Source organism: Ornithorhynchus anatinus, chromosome 1 (genome assembly GCF_004115215.2).
Source record: "Ornithorhynchus anatinus isolate Pmale09 chromosome 1, mOrnAna1.pri.v4, whole genome shotgun sequence".
In the NCBI taxonomy this organism is placed as follows: Eukaryota; Metazoa; Chordata; class Mammalia; order Monotremata; family Ornithorhynchidae; genus Ornithorhynchus; species Ornithorhynchus anatinus.
Genome location: NC_041728.1, coordinates 126,596,807 through 126,612,770, shown reverse-complemented (window position 1 = coordinate 126,612,770; position 15,964 = coordinate 126,596,807). Strand labels below are relative to the sequence as shown.

The 15,964-nt window shown below is 43.1% G+C and overlaps 1 long non-coding RNA gene across 2 annotated transcripts in view; it reads right to left on the bottom strand.

Moving 5' to 3' along the window:
• LOC120638536 overlaps window positions 1–14,053 on the bottom strand; it is a 170,837-nt gene extending 156,784 nt beyond the window's left edge. For both annotated transcript variants that reach the window (XR_005660239.1, XR_005660240.1), the window contains exon 1: window positions 13,458–14,053. This is a non-coding gene — a long non-coding RNA (uncharacterized LOC120638536). The remainder of the gene's footprint in view (window positions 1–13,457) is intronic.
• Window positions 14,054–15,964: the final 1,911 nt, after the last annotated feature.

Here is a 15,964-nt window from a genome sequence, read left to right as displayed (position 1 = left end):
GTGTAAATGGAGAACAGAAGAGGGCCAAGAACTGACCCTTGAGGAACTCCAACAGTTAAAGGATGGGAGGGGGAGGAGGCGCCAGCGAAGGAGACCGAGAATGACCGGCCAGAGTGGTAAGAGGAGAACCAGGAGAGGACAGAGTCCGTGAAGCCAAGGTGAGATAAGGTATGGAGGAGGAGGGGATGGTCGACAGTGTCAAAGGCAGCAGAGAGGTCAAGGAGGATCAGAATGGAGTAGGAGCCATTGGATTTGGCAAAAAGGAGGTCATGGGTGACCTTAGAGAGAGCAGTCTCGGTAGAGTGGAGGGGATGGAAGCCAGATTGGAGGGGGTCTAGAAGAGAATGGGAGTTAAGGAATTCTAAGCATCGATTGTAGACGACTAGTTCTAGGATTTTGGAAAGGAAGGGTAGTAGGGAGATAGGGCGATAACTGGAGGGGGAAGTGGGGTCAAGAGCGGGTAGTCCATGTCTCAATCAGTGGTATTTATTGAGCATTTACTTTGCATAGAGCACTGTCCTAAGTGCTTGGAAAAGTAGAGTACAATCGAGTTGGTAGACGTGATCAATTCCCTTTGGGAACTATGAATATCCACTATTGGTATTTATTGAGCACTTACTGTGTGCAGAGCATTGTATTAAGTGTATGGGAGAATTTTAATCCCTATTGTACATATGAGATAACTGAAGCACAAAGATAAATGACTTGCCCAGGGTCAGACTGCGGACAAGCTGCAGAGCTGAGATTAGAACCAAAGTTCTTCTGACTCCCCGGCCCATGATCTATCCATTAGGCCATGCTGCTTCACCACTTGATAATAATAATAATAATTTTGGTATTTGTTAAGCGCTTACTATGTGCAGAGCACTGTTCTAAGTGCTGGGGTAGATACAGGGCAATCAGGTTGTCCCATGTGAGGCTCACAGTCGTAATCCCCATTTTACAGATGAGGTAACTGAGGCACAGAGAAGTTAAGTGACTTGCCCACAGTCACACAGCTGACAAGTGGCAGAGTTGGGATTCGAACCCATGACCTCTGACTTCCAAGCCCATGCTCTTTCCACTGAGCCATGCTGCTTCTATTTATTGCATTTATTTATGCATTTATGTTGCATTAAATAATCAGATTAAAAGGAGCTATTCTAGGTGGATTATTCCATATCAGATTTATGCCTTATTCTGTGGCAAAATGGTAACAGTTTAAGTGGAAACATTATACTTCTCGAGGCAAAGCCATTTCGAGAAGGTGGATGAGACATTGGTATAAAAGCTGGGGAAATCTAGGCTACTACTACTGCACTGATTGACAATGGTTTCATTGTCCATCTCTCTGGGTGGCAGCTCTGGTGTTCCTGGCAGAATTGCTCTAGTGTGGAAGTGATTCATCAGCAATCAATCAACTTCCTCTACAATCATTAGTGCCCAGGTGACTGCTGCTTGCCTGTTAGATATCCCCTTGGCAAAGCAATGTGGTCTTCAACTCAATCCATTTCCTCACTAACACTTTGCTTTATACTTAAACAGTCAGTGCATGACTGCAGTCCTTATTTCTCTGCCAACAAGAACAGCTAAATTTAACTTTTACTGTGGCTGGTGCCTGGCACCAAACTAACTTCATTGCTTAACTTCTTGGACTCCTTAATCTGTCCACTACAGATACCTGAGAAGTGAGAAATAATGAGATCCTGAAAAGGGCATTGGTCACCACAGTCATCCAATCTTAAAAAATATTGTTTCTCAAAGTGCTTTCCTTCTGAAATGATTTCTGCCAATTAGCTCTATCGGGGTTCAATACCAATTTGGTGGGGGATGGGGAATTGATCAGTAGATCCATCTTCAAAAAATGGGGGAGCGTTCTTCCTTAATGGAAAGGAGAAATACCAATAGAATGGATCTCAAAGACTCTTTCTAGGCTGCATTTAGAGATAGCATCTTATTTAGGTGAATGGGAAGCCTCTTCGGCCTTAATTAAGGGATTGACCATAATTTAGAAAAAAAGGTATAATCCATGTGTCACTTAAGTGCAAAGTTTTTCAGCACACAATTTTTGTACTCTCATGGGTCAAAAGTGCACTGACCACGAATTATTCTCAAATGATTTAAAAGCAGAAGTAGGTTTAACTCCAGCATGCTCACCTATCAGAGCCCTTTAGAAATCAGGCTTTCACACGTGATGTTCTATGGTAGAATTGCCATGGAACAGAGACACCAACAGAAATTCCAACTCAAGCATTGTTCATTTCCCCAGGCCTTGTCTTTAAAACGATGCTTCGCTCATAGTGTGGTGAATATGTACGTTAAAAGAGTAAAGAAACAGTAGACAAGTTTGCCAAGAGTCTAGAAGAAAGTGGGAAGGTTATGGGCTAGAATTTCTCCCTCTATTCCCTACCAACTCTAATAATGATAATCATTACTTTGATATTTAAGTGCTTATTATGAGCCAGGCACTGCACTAAGCCCTGGGTTGGATACAAACAAATCAAGTTGGATATAGTTCCTCTCCCATGTGGGGCTTAGAGTTTCAATCACTATTTTAAAAGGTGAGGTAACTGAGGCCCAGGGAAGTGAAGTGACTTGCTCAAGGTTATACAGCAGACAACTGGTGGAGTTGGGATTAGGAACCATGACCTTCTGACTCCCAGGGCCATTCTCTATGCATTACACCATGCTGCTTCTCTAACTGACACAGACCTGGATTCCAGTCCAAACTCTATCCCTTGCCTAATGTGCAGAGTTGCCAGCTGTTAAGAATGATCCTTCCAAACAGTCTGAATGAAACTAACTTTCAAGATTTACCAACAAAATTACAGGCTATTAGATGGCCCAATATTTTAAAGCTGAACATTTGTCTTGGCATATCCAACAGGAATTTAAATACTTTATAATGGGTCTCCAGAAGTAGCAGGGCATAGAGGATAGAGCACAGGCTTGGGAGTCAGAAGGTCTTGGGTTCTAATCTCAGCTCCACCACATCTTCTGAGTGACCTTAGGCAAGTCACTTCACTCTGTGCCTCCATTCCTTCATCAGTAAAATGGGGATTAAGAATGTGAGCCCCATCTGGTACAGAGACTGTCCAACCCAATTTGCTTCTATCCACCCAGCACTTAGAACAGTGCCTGGCACATAGTAAGCACTTAAATACCATAATTATTAGTATATATGGTACACATAGCCATAGTGGCATCCCTAATGTTCTGTTTTTGTTGGTATCTTGCTAGATGCAAATGAATAGACATTGCTGCAGTTCTTTCTCTAGGACCATTTTTCACAGCCAGTCACCCCTCAGGCCTAGGTGTACACATGTTATAGCTTATGTCATTAAGAGTTGCATGGCTGGGAACACATGCTCTCCTTCTGCAGGTCCATATGGAAGTGCTAATTCTGGGATAGAGACAAGATAAGGATCTGCACTCTTTAGACACTTGATATTCATCCCATCCACAGCATTTCCATACATATCTGTAATTCATTTGCTTCTATTATACTTCATCTTGAACTAGATTCATTCAATTAAATGCTCACTGTGTGCTGAGCACTAAGCTCTTGGGTGAGTAAAATGATAAAGAGACATTCCCTGCCCACAGGGAGCAAACAGCTTGGTAGGAGAAGACAGTCTAGACAGTAAGCTTGGTGGACAGGAAACATGTCTACCAATTCTATTATACTGTACTCTCCCACTCACTTATTACAGTGCTCTACACACATTAAGTACTCAATAGTACTGACTGGTAGAAAATGATAAGGACATTGAGACTTAGAGTTCACTCTTGCCCGTGGTCCCCAGTGGCAAGGCTCAGGAGTACAGGTCACCTGCCTCTATACCCTGCTGCCTCATAACTCGGTGTGGAAGGTTAGAGGACCATTATAACCAAGGTGTGCAGAAGATAGGTTTCCTGAGTCTGCCACCTTGAGCAAACTCTGCTGAAGTCCCTTCCCTTCCCTTCACTCTCCTCTCCCACTCATCTCTGCTCTCTGCTCTCACAGTGACAATGAGGAGGGGGCACCAGGGGGCATGGAGATGGTTGGATTGGCTCCCAAATGACCCCTGGTCTGACTGCTCCAGAGCCAGGATCTAGCCACAGAGATGGGCACAGAGACATAGCAGATGGGGGCTCCCATTCCATCCCTCTGTCTGGCCCCCCAAGGCCATTGGGTGATGGAAGACATGTCACATCCACAGCATGAGTCCCTGGTTAGCAGATAGCTCCTCTCCCACAGGAATTGAGAGCAGAGGTGAGAGAAAGGCCTGCTTTTTACCGGTAACATTTCCAGGCAGTTCCAGAGTGCATCCTCAGCTCCTCCCTCCCACCTGCCCTGACATATCAACTACAGCTGTGCAAGAAGGGTGAGAGACATCCCCCCCAGGCACCTCACCCTCTACTAGCTGATATGATGGATGGAGGGACCAAAATTGTTGGAAGCAGCTGCTGCTGCCGCTGTCACCCATAAGACAGGTCAAGTAGCAGCAACCAACACCACTGCATTTAAGGACATGATAATATTTTAATTACAGGGCTTACAGGCATGACCAGTTTTAACTGAAGTTTACCTATTGACCATGAATTTACAGAGGGATGACAATACTGCTGCTGTGATTTTGGGGCAGTCACTTAATTTCCCTATACCTCAGTTTCCTCATCTGCAAAGCACCCTCCCTCCCTCCCGACTCGGAGCTCTGAGGCAATTATTGTGCCTGATCTGATGATCTTGTATCTACCTCAGCACAAAGGAAGAGCACTGCAATAAATGGATTGAGTAATTTTTTTTTTTAAATCAGCACTTAGAACAGTGCATAGCATATACTAAGTGCTTAAATACTATTATTATTTTTACATAGCATCATAATTCACCCCAGAGAAGACTCTAGCTGAATGGCTGAGGAATTGGGGGTGGGAGAAGACTGCTGATTGTCACCCCTTTTCCCCTCTAAGTGGGACTCAACTGAAGGGCCTTAAGAGTCACTTGACTAATCAGTGGAACCCAGAATCCTTAAGCAGAAAACAGCATGACTGTGAAAAGAAAAGGGCCTGTGAGTCAGAGAACCTGGGCAAGTCACTTCAATTCTCTGTGACTCAGTTTCCTCATCTATAAAATGGGAATGAAATGCCTGTCCTGTAGGATAGGGACTGTGTCCAATCTGCTTATCTTCTATCTCAGGCACTGCTCGGCATTTAGTAAGTGCTTTAACAGATATTCTTCCTAATAGTGGTATCTCGAAAGGGCATTCAGTTCAACCCAGTCTCTCTCCTTCAGGCAGGTGATTGTCTAGACCAGCAAGGTGGGCTAGTGGGTAGGGCAAGGGCCTGGGAATCGGGGAACCTGGGTTCTAATCCCAACTCCTCCATTTGTCTGCTGTGACACCTTGGGCAAGTCACTTCACTTCTCTGTGCCTTAGTTTCCTCATTTGTAAAATGGGGATTAGAACTGTGAGCCCTATGTGGGACAGGGACTGTGGCCAGCCTGATTACCTTGTACCAACCCCAGTGATTAGTACAGTGTATGGCACATAGTAAGCACTTAAATACCACCACTATTATTACCACCATTCAGGATAAATGTTACACTTCCTTTGGGAAAGACTTCCCCTGTGAATAACTTTATAAAAAGGCTTGAGGGAAACTCAGTTAAGATACAGTTAGAATGGAATACATTGACTATTTTAATTAAGCAGTGACATCTGGTTGGCCCTCCAGCCATCATTTCTGATTTCAGCTATGCCTCACTTTCATACCACTCCTTTTTCCTAATTTCAGAATTAACTAGTATTGAATTCCCTGGCAGAGTTTCTCCAAATTATTTCTGTCTTATATTTACTCACCTTCTAGTCTCACTCCTTGCATGTGAGCAAATTCATATGTGCAATTGTGAGTAAACATGGAGGAGTGTTTTCAGGCATGGAAATTTTCTCTTTCTTGGATAGGGAACATCTAAAATGTAAGCTCCTGGTGAACAGGAACATGTCTACTAACACCATTATACTGTATTCTCATTCATTCAATCATATTTGAGAGTTTACTGTGTACAGAGCACTCTACTAAGTGTTTGGGAAAGTACAACACAGCAAAAGAGAGACAATACCTGCTCACAACAAGCTCACAGTCTGGGGGCAGGAGGTGGACAGACATAAATTAAACAGGTATCAGTATAAATAAATAAAATTACAGATATATACATAAGTGCAGTGGGGTGGGGATGAGGGGGAGGGACAAGCAAAGGGAGTGAGTCAGGGTGGTTTGGAAGGGAGTGGGAGTTGAGGAAAAGTAGGGCTTAGTCTGGGTTTACTCTCCCAGTGCTTAGTACAGTTCTCTGCACACATTAAGCCCTCAATAAATGCGATTGAATGCAGAGATCCAGGAGAGTCTATTCTCTGACTGGTCTTTCCTGTTGTTGGGGTCCCAGGTCAACATTCAGATTTCATTCATTGAGCGCTTACTATATGCAGACCACTGTACTTAGTGCTTGGAAAGCACAGTTTGGCAACAAATAGAGACATTCCCTATCCAACAATGGGCTCACAGTCTAGAAAGGGGGAGACAGACAACAAAACAAGTAGACAAGCATCAATAGCATCAAAATAAATACAATTATAGATACATACACATTATTAATATGTACATATACACAAATTATTTGTGTTCCTGCTGAAGGCCCCATCCCTAACTTTAACCTGTAGGACTTAGTCTTCATACCAGCTGGGGCCCTGGCATCTGGCATGGCACACTGCTCTCTGGAAGGAGTGGGGAACAAGCAAGCCAGGCCTAGAATGCAACTCCATCCCACTCCTGCTCCAAACACCTTTAAATTCTTTCCTATGGGTTCTTTGACAGCACTGGTACCGTGCTCTGCTCGCTGTAAATACTTAATACTATCACTAGAGAAGCAGCGTGAAGTAGTGCATAGAGCACGGGCATTTGAGTCAGAAGGATCTGGGTTCTAATCCCAGCTCTGCTGCTTGCCTGTGTGACCTTGAGCATGTCACTTCACTGGGTCTCAGGTCCCTTACTGTAAAAGATGAAGATTATGAGTCCCATGTGGGACGGGGACTGTGTCCAACTCAATTTGCTTGTACCTAAACTAGTGCTTAGTACAATGTCTGGGTTCTTAAATGCCACAATTATAATGGACTACTACTACTAGATTACCACCTTTACCTCCTCTGTCCCAACTGTTTAGGTTCATTACCCTATAGCTGGGCTTCTGGATCCAGGAAAAGGACTAGGTAGTACTGACTCTAGCAGCCACAGGGAGCTGGTCAAGCCAGGCCTTGAATCTGGAAGAAGTCAGATTCAGGATCCCAGCAGGTGTTGGTCAGAGAGCTTAACTACCCTAGGAAGGATTCAGTAGCCTAGTGGAAAGAGCACTGGCCTGATTTCTAATCCAGGCTCTGTCTCTTGCCTGCTGTGTGACCATGAGCAAGTCACTTAATTGCTCTGTCAGTTTCTTCACTTGTAAAATGGTGATAAAATTCTTGATCTCCCCATCTCTTAAATTGTGACCCATAGGTGGGACAGGTACTGTGTTCCACAAGATTATTTTGAATCTATCCTAGCACCTAATACCATGTTTGGTATATAGGAACTGTGTCGCCTAGTAGAAAGAACAAGGGATTAAGTCAGAGGACCTGGGTTCTGATCCCAGTTATGCCAAGTTACCTTGGAAAAGTCACTTTAATTCTCTGTGCCTCAGTTTCATAATTTGTGAAATGGGTATGAAATACCCATTGTCCCTCAGACTGGAAGCCCCACTATGAGAGTCAGTGTTCAAGCTACTTAGATTGTTTCTAGCCTAGTGTTTGGTATAAATTGCACACTTGATGCCAGTTTTTTATTGGTCCAGGGGGAAGTGAATTTCTATTTAGTGTGAGAGGTGGAATTCCTTACCCTCCCCCACAGGATCAGCACTGATCTTTTCCTAACCCATTCATTTGTCTCAGCCTAGCTCAATTTTCCCCTATTTTCATAATAATAATAATAATTAATAGCTGTGATATTTGTTAATCACTTACAATATGCCAGGCATTTTACTAAGCACTGGGGTGTACACGAGCAAATGGGGAAATGGGGTTGGACACAGGCCTTGTTCCACGTGGGATTTGGTCTCAATCCCCATTTTATAGTGAGGCAACTGAAGTACAGAGAAGTGATTTGCCCAAGGTCATTCAGCAGACAAGTGGCAGAACCAGGATTAGAACCCATGACCTTCAGACTCCCAGGCCCATGCTCTATCCACTTTGTCATGCTGCTTCCACATTATTCCCTTCACCCTCCTCCCTACCTCAATTTGGACATATTGCCTCCTTCATGAGTAAAGCTAGGAGACGGAAGAGTTGTCTTATTGGGATCCTGGTAATGCAAATCAAAGTATTCAAACCTCATTAGCCCTGTGAGGGACAAGGATCTGATTATTTTAAATCTATGCCAGTGCTTATCACGTAAATGTGTTCTAAATATCATTATTATAACCTGGATCCCAAACTGATGCCCTGAAGCTAAGGTAAGGTTAAAATATGTCAGGCCATGAAAAACACTTTCAAAAAAAGAATCATAATGAAATCTTAGCCCCATGCTTCTTACTGCTAATACTGTGTCAGTTTGGGAAGGGCAAACAATACTCTTGCACCATCTGGTAAAAGTTTTTAATCCACTGTGGTCTAGTGGATAAAACATGGGCCTGGTAGTCAGAAGGACCTGGGTTCTTATCCAAGATGCAAAACTTGTCTTCTGTGTGATCTTGGGCAAGTCACTTTACTTCTCTGTGCCTCAGTTACCTCATCTGTAAAATAGAGCTTAAGACAGTGAGCACTTTGTGGGACAGGGACTGTGTCTAACCTGAAGTGCCTGGCACATAGTAAATGCTTGAAAAACACCATAAAAAATTAAATCTGAAGCAGGATGCAGAATGTCTCACCTAGGAAAAGTGTAGCAGGGAGCATGGCAATTACATGGGGTATTTGATCAGTTTGTTAGTCTTTTCATTCAGGTCTAAATCCTTTCTGCCATTCCTCAGGATTTCAAGATGAATCATCTCAATTTTCCCCTGCTTCTACAAAGCCAACTCCCATTACCACCACCCCCCCCATCCCCCGTCCCCACCTCCCCCACAAACCACCACCTCCACGATTTAAAAACCCAGATCAGCTGAACCATTCAAGGTGGATCAGGATTTCCTGTTCCAGGATTTGCTGTTCTTCAAATTCCACAGATGTACTCCCATTTCCATTGTTCAGGCAGGCTCAGGAATTAGTCCACAGATTAAAGTATCCTAGAAGTAGTATCCCTGTACACGTAGGCCTTCATGTTCTCATATCCCTCTGATCCCAACCCTCTGTACAGTTTGCTACACTCCTCACACATGCTGCAGTAAATGGGAATTACAGCAGGCACATTTTGCCAGTAGCAAGCAGGGCCCCCCCAGAAAAATCTATCTTCAAACTATGCTTCAGCAAGCTGGGAAGTAACAAATATTTTAAGGCACTGCTGGCTTAACCCAAAGTCAGATACCATCCATCATGTGTATTCTAATGAGAACTGTAATGGCACTTTCTTTGGGGCAATGAATCATAAGCCCAGTAGGATATCTGGATGCTCAGGTGAGACCCTTTTTAAGCCATTTGAAATCTTCAGTGGGAAGATTTTATAGATCAAGCACAACTTGACCCAGCTACCTTACTGGCTGGCAAACTGAGTTCTTTGAAGTACTCAGAGAAGGAGCTTGGCCTAGTTGATAGAGCTTAGGCCTGGGGGTCAGAAGGAACTGGATTCTAATCCCAGCTCTGCCACTTGGCTGCTGTGTGACCTTGGGCAACTCACTCCACTTCTCAGTGCCTCAGTTACCTCATCTGTAAAATGGGGATTAAGACTGCGAGTCCTATGTGGGACAGGAACTGTGTCCAACTTGATTAGCTACTATCTACCCCAGCTACTAGTTCAATGTCTGAAACATAGCACTTAATATCACAATTATTATTAAGTATTGTATGTAAGAAGTTTCTTCTGCAGCAGGCGCCATCTTTCTTGTAAATACACTGAATCCAAGTTCAAGCCTCTTCCAATTGGATGTTATACAGAAATAGCCATAAACACACACCAGGACTTTTAACCTATCAAATTGTAAGAATAGACTCTTTATTCTTTGCATTTCCTAGACAGACTCCAAACATCTAAAGTGAATAATCACATCTCACCCTTGCTTGATCAACACATAATATCAGGAGTCTTATTTTCCAAGTAGAGAACCATGAACAAATTTGCCCAGGTGTCTGGCAAGCCAACAATAAGCAGGTTGTCACCCATATATTCTAGCAACCATGAGGTGGTGCCCACCCATTCTTCTCCTCAACCTGTGTGCCAACTTTTCATTTTGAACGTAGGGGTGGCCTAGGCCAGGTGTCGTTGCCACCTGGACATCAGCAGCTGCCTCCTGCCCTGGATCCAGCCCTGGATTTGTGGAGTAACTCAGAGGCTTCTGAGACTGGCCACCCACCTGGCTCCTGAAGCACCTGCCAGGCTGACTGGGATGGCCCCAGGATAGGAGCACCCAGAGACCAGCACAAGGGAAAGGAATATTCCAAGGTTACAGAGCTATCCTGGAAAGCAAGATGGGAACTACTACTTTGGCTCTATTCCTGACCCCCAGGGTGGACTGAGCTAGCTACAGCTGCCCACTCAGTTTTAAAAGCTGCAAGGGTGAAGCTCAGTCCACCCTTTCCATTCCCAGGGCCAATTATTTGGGCCTTCAGCATTGGTTTTTCTACTCCTTGTTCCACTTTGTCAAGTTCTCTTTCCACAAGCAAGAATAAAAATTTTCCAAACAGCTAACCCCTTCCAACCGCCCCACAAAAAACCCGACACACCAACAATACGTGCCAAGCACTGTTCTCAGTGATGGGGTAGATACAAGATAATCAGGTTGGACACAGTTTATCTCAAACATGGGACTCAGACTAAGTTGGAGGAGAACAGCTATAGAATCCTCATTTTGCAGGTGAAGAAACAGAGGCCGTGAGAAGAAGTGACTTGCCCAAAGTTACACACAAGAGATATGGTACAGCCATTGAGAACTCAGGTCCTCTGGCTTCTAGTCTCATGATCCTTCCAGTAGGCCATGCAGCTTTCCTACTTAAATCTTATTTGGTCAGACATCAAGTTCTATTTATCATGCCACATCAACTGCCTCGACACAGTAATCTACACCCCTTGATGTGGATTCTGCATGACAGTCTGCAATAATAACTGATTTATTCAGGTTGAACACTAGACATTGAAAGAGAGCGAGATCTACTGTATTTGAGGAAATTACACTACTGCAAAATAGAATAGGGTGACCTTTCTGGAATTTAACAGCTGGAATTAACATTTTGAAATTCTTGAACAGAAAATCACATAGACCATTGGGATGGATGCTACATCAGCATGCACACACACATTGACACCTTCTTCTCAGATTGGATTTTCAGAGATAAAAAGTGTACCTAGAATACTTCCTGTAGTTTGGGAGCTAAGAAGAAGGGGATTTTTGACCTTAGTTATTCTGACAGGTTGCTTCATTTTTAATGATGAAAATAATGAGGAAGAGCAATTCATTAGAACTTTTCTTCCCCTTCCTCAGTTAGGCAAAAAGCTATTTCCAATTTATACATTGACAAACCTCAATGTCACAATTAAGTGATATGCTTAAAACCAGACGGCATTAAGAATAGAAGTCGGGACTCCACTCTGAGGGCACCAGCGAACCACACTGTTCATCTATCTCTAGGGCAGATGTAGCTTTTAAAGTCTACACAGTAACATGCATTATGCAATACTGATCCTATCAATTGTGACACAGTAATCAGGCTGCAGGCACTAAATCAATCCTGACCTTGCTAATGGCAGGACCAGTTGTGAGTCCCACAGTTAAGAGGAATTGGAGAATTGGCTATGACAACCTGATCATCACCATTATACATCTGCAATGCTTTCTGCATAGGGGAAATACATGATCAGCCAGAGGTATGAGTTGCACATGGAAGAGAAAGCTCAAAGCCACCAAAGACTTCAGCTGTACTTTGGCTAGGTGAATTTTTATCTACCCCTTATGCTATCCATCTGTGGAAGCAGCATGGCCTAGTGGATAGAGCATGGGCTTGGGAGTCAGAAAGGCCTGCATTCTAATTCTGGGCTCCAATACTTGCCTGCTGTGTGACCTTAGGCAAGTCACTTAACATTTCTGCACCTCAATTCCTTCATCTGTAAAATGGGGAATTATGATGATGATGATGGCATTGTTAAGGGCTTACAATGTACAGAGCACTGTTCTAAGCGCTGGGGTAGATACAAGGTAAGCAGGTTGTCCCACGTGGGACTCAGTCTTCATTCCCATTTTACAGATGAGGTAACAGGCACAGAAAAGTCAAGTGACTTTCTCAAAGTCACACAGTTGATCAGTGGCAGAACTGGAATTAGAACCCATGACCTCTGAGTCCAAGCCTGTGCTCTTTCCACTATGCCAGGCTGCTCCTCTATTAAGACTGAGAGCTCTATGTGGGAGAGGGACTTTGTCCAACTCAATTTGCTTATATCTACCCCAGGGCTTAGTACGGAGCCTAGCACATAACTGCTTAATGAATACCGCAATTATAATTACTTAATGATATTCCAATATTGACTCCAAAAAGGCAATTTGACAGACTTCTTAGCACAAACACAATTCATAATACACTAAGATTCTAGTATTTGCCTAACAAATAGATTTCCCTAAAAATTTGGGGTGCTTAATATCAATCTCCCTCTGAGAACATGTTTGCAGCCTTCTACCTAGTATTGTCAGAAAGAAACAGATGGGCATGGTACCTCCTATTAAGCAATTGATCTCCAATGAGAGTATCGGGTTTGGCTACCAAAGTAAGCCACTTATTCTAGAGAAGTGGTTAGGAGGGGGTTGAGTAACACTATGTTGCTGATATTACAGAAACAAATCAAGCTTATATGAAACTCAGTTACCCTCTCTGGTTTTGGGAGGAACTGGGAGAAGAGAGTAGAGGAACTAAAGATGAAGGGGGTAAAGAAACAGAAATACTGAAATTTAAGTTAGACATCATAAAGGGTTTAAAATGGAAGAGAAATCATAAAATGGACTTTCATGTAGGATTGCCCTTCAGGATACTAAAAATTAAGTTAAAAAAAATTTAAGTGACCTTCATAAGTGAGGTGTGTATAAAATACGACGATAACTTTGCAAGATGACCTTGTTACTTGAATTTATTACCTGTCAAAGAAAAAAAGAAATCCTACATACTCTCTTCAGGCATAGAGTGACAAATGTGTTAAAAAAAAAAAAAGTTCTGCATTTTCTGTGAATAGTCTAAACTCTCCTGAATATCTGGGTACACCTCAATTTCAGAAATAGTTGATATGTTCATGTCAACCCCTTTCCCAACAACTTTCAATCAAATTAATAAATTAAAATAAAGTTTTACCTTCACTGGCCTGTGTCAGACCTCTCCCAGGATCCTCCTTTAGACGTAGCGGTGTCTTAGCTTCTCCACACTCCTTTAACTTCTGGATGTAGGGTCCAAGGATCCCTAGCAATTTATTCACTAAAAACATCTAACTCAGCCAGGGTAAGGCAGTCAATAAGGTAAGGTATATCACGGCATACCTGCCTTCCAACCTCTTATTCAGAAGCCTTTACAAGGAATTTCACCCACCATAACTCTGTTGTTGTTTACCTAGCCCTGACAATCCCTCTTAAAGGGACAAGGGCTCTCACCTTGCCAGATAGTTCTAGCTAGAAATCACTGAGAACTCTTATTTTTCTAAGGATAGAAGCAAATATGAGGTTTATCATTTGGCTACCAAGAATTACTATCAATATAGCCTCTTTCCAAAACAGGGCTAGTTACTCCTCCTTACAGATCAACCTCAGAAAAGACCAAACTGATCTCCAGTTCCCCCCATATATACTAACTTCAGCTCCCCTTTCCCTTTCCATCTGGCCTTTTAGCTTCTCCCAATCTCTCTTAGCTCAGAGAACTTTCTGTGCAACTGGGACCTCAGGTGTTACTTGTGATTGGCCAGATTGGCAGCAGCTGATAGGAGGGAGAATTCTTCTGCTCTTAGTTGCTAGAAATTTGTAATTCAGAGGTTTCTCTAGCAACTTCCATGAGGAAACAAGAGGAGTTTAGGGGTTTTGGGGGAGTCTTGTTTGGTCAAACTAAGCAGCCTGAGTTTATACCCCAGAGGAAAGAACAATGGTAATATCTGTCCCCATTCTTCTGTCTTACCTGGTCTCTCCCACCCTGCCAGGTCTAGAGCAGGACACTCCCTTCCAACCCCTCAGTGCACACCCACCCACCCACCCCCTCCATGTCAACACCAGCCTGCCTGGATGCAGGGCTGGACTTGCCCTTTTGATCAGAAGGGAGTTCCACTACTAGAACCTTTTAAGGGCTGTTTGGAGAGACTCTTTTTTAGATAATGAGGCTGGGAATAACAATAGAGAGACTCCTCCATTGACTTCCCCCAACTCTCACTTTTCTTGGCTCTAATCTGAATTTGATAATCATCGTCCTATAAGATCATGAGATATGGGGCAGAGGGCAGGTTCTGCTTGTACAGCTGATTTTTCTGGCTCTGATCTCATCCTTCCCTAATTTGGATGGGTTGCTCTGGGTATTTAAAAGTAAGAGCTACAAGGAAAGAACTCACTGAAAATGGTTGCCCATTATGCCAATATTTCCCTTTCCATTTGCACGTTTCTCCCCACTGTCCCCATCTATCTGTACCTATCTGTTTGGCTGTGTTTTCCCTAAGGCACCTGACGCTGAACAGAATTGCAATGAGAGCTGTGCAGGACAACCTGTTCATTCAAGTAACTTAGAAAGGAGCTTTTTCTCTCTTTCTTTTTCTGCAAAGGAAAGCCTTCAAGTCTGTTGCTTAGTGAAGCATAAGGGAATGTTTTTGAGTCTCTCAAAGGGTTTGTCTCAGGAAACAGTAATTTTGGTTAATCAACTATAAATGAACTTACTAACCTTGTCCTCCTGTTATGTGGCTATGTTCTGCTGGAACAAAGCCATTTGGAATATAATGTACTTTATTTCAACTGACTGGAAAAGAGGTTTGTTTTTGTTGTTTGGGTTTTTTAATGGTATTTGTTCAGTTCTTACTATGAGCCAAGCACCAGGGTAGATCCATAACCATCAAATCAGACACAGTCCTTGTCCCACAAAGGGCTCACAGTCTAAACACGAAGAACAGATAATTAATCCCCATTTAACAGATGAGGAAACTGAGGCACAGAAAAGCTAAGCACCTTGCCCAAGCCAACGTCACACAGCCAGCAAGAGGCAGAGTTAGGACTAGAACTCATGTTCTCTGACTCAGGGGAAAGGTGTACTTTCCACTAGGTGCCACTGCTCCTGGTTTGTACAAGATGATCCCAAATTTGCCAAAGCAGAGAGCAGATGAAAGGAAGAATGGTTTGTAGTAGAGTCAGAAGATTGACTTTGCAGTGTGGAGGTGATGCTGGGCCTGGATTTCAAGGGTATCAGGTTGGGGTGACCACACAGAAGCAGAGGAATTACAGCTACTAAGCTCTTATGGCTTACTAACGTCACTTTATTTCCCCCTCCAGGAGCTCCATCACTCAGTAATGAGCCAGCATTTGTGCTGTTAAGAAAAGCTAACCAGTTTGTGCTTTAGTAACTTTAAACATTTGGGGTCTGCAGGCTTACATTATTAGACTTACAGGGCTTTGAATTATCTAGAGCAAGAATGATCCAAAATGAGGGAAGAGAGCAGCCCTCCAGAAGGAGTCTGTAATGGTTATGAGGCTATTACCAATAAGTTAAAAATCTGGGACAATTTTTAAAGAGATTAGAACAATTCACAGCAGAGGGACGACTAGAAAATTCAAATTCAGCAAGTTCAAAATACAACAGAATGAAAACTAATTACAGTCTCACCTACAAATATACCCTTATGA